Here is a 4,497-nt window from a genome sequence, read left to right on the forward strand (position 1 = left end):
CAATTCTGACTTTATATCTCGCAATTCTGACTTTATATCACGCAATTCTGACTTTATATCTCACAATTCTGACTTTATATCACACAATTCTGACTTTATATCTCGCAATTCTGACTTTATATCTCGCAATTCTGACTTTATATCACGCAATTCTGACTTTATGTCTCGCAATTCTGACTTTATATCTCGCAATTCTGACTTTATATCTCGCAATTCTGACTTTATTTCCCAGAATTCTGACTTTATATCACACAATTCTGACTATATATCTCGCAATTCTGACTTTATTTCACAGAATTCTGACTTAATAAATTCGCAGTTGTGAGTTTATATCGCTGAAAAGTCAGAATTGCAAGATTTAAACTCACATTTGTGAGGTAAAAAGTCATAATTATGATTTTAAATGTTTTATTCTGTGGTGGAAAAAAGCTTCCATAAAAAACACCAACTGAGAGAGAGCAAAAGATGTTTTAAAATAAAATCCTGATGAAAAGGATGGTGAGAGAATCGACTAAACAACAGAATCCATATGGAAAATAGTGAAAAGAGTGAGAAGCCCCTTGCCAACCAAATGCTGATGGCAGAGATTCATAAAATATTTAAGTCTTTAAACTAAGCAAAGGATGGGCAGACAAGGCCGGTTTTGAATAAGCAGTGGTGTGTGTGTGTGTGTGTGTGTGTTTGTTGAGCAGTGGGCTGTGAAAAAACATGCCACACCCTCTACGGAAAAACAAACATGTTTATTTGACTGCAGCACAGATGCTGCCCTGAACACAAAGCAGCACAATTTTTTTTAGAGAATACAGCCACAGAAACATCCTGGGAGATATTAAAATAATATGGTTAGAAACTGATACAAAGTATGAAACTGTCAAGCATTATAAGACATTCTGGTAAATAAAATAAAAATGCATTTTAAAACCCTAACCCTACCCAAATCAATAAAATAAAAATGTACTATAGAGTTTCATAATTAAAATACTTTAAAAACTAAAAGGATGACTTACTGCGTATCACTAGAAGGCGAAACAATGGCTGCGTCCGGAAACTGGAAAATGCTGCCTTCGGAGTACACATTTCAAGGTAGGAAGGCATCAAGGCACGTCCGAATCCAATGTTAGCTTCACTTCCTGTCTCCTGAGATACCTTCATCTGATCGATTTTTGAAGGCAGCATAGATGTATCCTTTTGATATCCCACAATCCTGTGTGTTCCATTCAGTGACAGTTGAGCTAGAAAAAGAAAGATGGAGTGTACGTTTCAGTTTGTGTGTAAATGTACGTTTTTAACCAACTTTTTTCACTTCTGATGTCATTTATAGCGAGAAATTACTACTGTAGTAATTCAATATTTGTTTAGTTCTGACCAAATCTTGCATTATTTTGCTGTAGCGTAGATCATTAAACTGTTACACTGCCTCAGAAGTCAGTCCGAGATCCGGGCAAGTCTTGCGCGCAGTTGTGTCCGCTCCTCACTGCTTTCAAAGTATAGAGGGTATGCATGTAACGTCACCGTCAGCTGGAGTGACTGTGGTTATGCGCACTGAGTGGCAAAAAGAATGAGTGGCAGCATTGGTTTACAGCGTGAATGCTGTGAAAAACACAAAACCAGGCCTGCCGCCAGAGGGGGGGTCGGGGGAAGCTTGTCCACGAACCCCATGGACATCCCAGTGCCCCCCTTCAGACCGAGAGAGACGGACTTGATAATAGCGTGTAACTTTCTAACTCAAACCACCGCTGGTTATGGTACTGCTTTTGGAGGGAAAAGCTGCCAATAACTGCTGGTCTAGGTTCTGTAATCCTCTGTAAGAATTCGTAATAATAGCATATTATTAGCAAAAAAGAGTTGGCATAAGATCCAGTGCGTATCGGTATATGCACTCGTCAAATGATTCCATTTCCAACGTGTTTCACGGAGTAATGTAGCCAATCACAGACGTTTGTTGATGTCAATGGCCAATCACAGGTGTTGAAGTCAGAATCCGCTGGAGTTCTGCACGTGCAATAATCCTCTCTAACATTATGTAAATAAGAGATTCATTGTGGCGTCAGTTTCACTGATTAATAAAACGGAACTGTGAGATCGTGTTCATTGACACACCTCTGGCGCCGGACTTGGTTTTGTGTGCATTCACGCTGTAAACCAATGCTATCTCTTAAGACCTTTGCACACTGAGTCCGAAATTTTCGCATGCGTTTTTTTGACAGAATTGAGAGTGTAAAGTGCCATTGTGCCAATGGAGGCCTTTCAGAGCCATCAGATTTCAACTAAAATAACGGGAAAAACGGATGCGAAAAACGCAGAAAATAGAACCTGTCCCAAAAATTCTTTGACAGACGAAAGTTTCGGAGGCAGTGTGCAAGTGTGACTGACAACGTGAGGTCGAATTTATATATTGATGTGCGAAAATTTTGCATTCGAATATCGGACTCAGTGTGCAAAGGCCTTTAGTCTTTTTGCCGCAGTCACTCCAGCTCACGGTGACGTCACATGCATACCCTCAACCGCGGATGGGCACAGATGGCCGAGTTCAACGCAATACAATTTTTTATACTCTACCAGACATTGGAGGGCAGCACTGAGTCGTGTCATCAACAGGACATTTTCTCAGCAGGATCGAAGAAGAAAAGTAGTGGATCAGCATTGCAACAAACATAGTTCAGAAGAAACAACAACGCACAAATGCTTGTCAAGTTCGCCATCCATTGCAATGTTTTCCTTCTCATGTAACAAGCGTGTTGTTTTTGAATCAATCTTTCCACACTCTTCTTTGACGACTGAACACTGTGTGTGCACTTGTACTGTGCGTATTGCCATCTAGTGGACTCTTCTACTATAGTGTTTTTGAACCGTACTATAGTAAATATACTACAGTAAATTAACAAAGTGTAGTAAATACTATAATATAATACAATATACTACAATTTACTGTAGTATTTTTACTATAGTATGGTTCAAAAACACTATAGTATTTACTATAAAATAGTAATTTTACTGTAATTGTACTATAATATACTATAGTATTTTTTCATGTGGGTGGTCGAAGTATACTTTGGGCTTAAAGGGATAGTTCATCCAAAAATAAAAATTAGCCCATGATTTACTCACCCTCAAGTCATCCTATAGGTGTATATGACATTTTTCTTTCAGACGAATAAAATCGGAGTTATATTACAAAAGTTCTGGCTAATCCAAGCTTTATAATAGCAGTAATTGTTGCTCAGTTTTTGAAGTCCATAAAAAATGCATCTGTCCGTTAAATAACATGCTCCACATGGCTCTGGGAGGTTATTAAAGGCCTTCTCTGAAGCGAATCGATGCGTTTGTGTAAGAAAAATATCCATATTTAAAACTTTATAAAGTAAAGTTTCGGCCAATCAAGACTGCCACAAGGGGCAGTGTTGGTGAAAGTTACTTTGAAAAGTAATGCATTACAATATTGCGTTACTCCCTTAAAAAGTAACTAATTGCGTTACTTTTTAAGAAAAGTAATCTGTTACGTTACGTTTGCTTTACTTTTTCTCTCCTGGGCTGGGCTTGTTTGTTTTTAATAACAAAAAAGTTCTACTTTTGTGCAAATGTAAAGACCCTTCACACCAAAATTGAAATAATAAGCCTCAGGCTGAGGTAAAAATGCAAATTCACGCCTGTACAGAAGAGGGTGCAGTCAAACAAACCATTAAGCTGTGCTGCCATTCTGGATAATGGAAGAATAGGACGCAGGAGAAAAAAGTTTAACACTTACTTCACCATTAAAAACAAAAAATTTAAAGTAATTTTTGCTCATGGTTTAACTGAATCATCGAAGGTCAGCAGCAAGACTGGTCAATAAAGGTAGATTAAATGCATACAAATATTTGGTTTTTTTTATATTTAATTATTGGTTTGCATAATATTCTGATTTTGCATTTGACTGATTTTATTCATTTTGAGGAATACAGAATCTTTTTTTGTACAAGTGAGATGAGCAAATGCTCACATTTAGTCTAGAACTACAATAACCATCATGTTCACACACAACCTCTGCACTTAACATGTGTTAAGAAGGAGATGTCTGTCAAATAAATGTGAGAAAGTAACTTGCGTTACTTTTTTGAAAAAGTAACAGATATTTTGTTGTAAATGTTAAAAGTAATGCACTACTTTACTAATAACTTGAAAAAGTAATCTGCCCTATATTTTGTTCCTCATTTGATATATTTTACAGAAGTAAAACGGGTTGCAAACAACCTATCAAGTTAATTGAAGAAAAAAAAGACAGAACCACAATATTTATTTTTATTTTAAGCAAGATTGCATCTTATGAAATGCCTCCCCGTTTGGTCCCAAATGTGATTTACACACATTTTTCCCCCCTGAGACTGTCTGATGTGGTTCTGTTCGATGAGTTAATACAGTGAGAGGAACTAGATCTTTTTACTATGGCTGACGGAGAGCCATGGCATTGTGTGTTACCATGACAACTCGACAGACACAAATGGAATCTGTCACCCACGG

This window comes from Gobio gobio, assembly GCF_949357685.1.
Source record: "Gobio gobio genome assembly, chromosome: 16".
Taxonomy (NCBI): Eukaryota; Metazoa; Chordata; class Actinopteri; order Cypriniformes; family Gobionidae; genus Gobio; species Gobio gobio.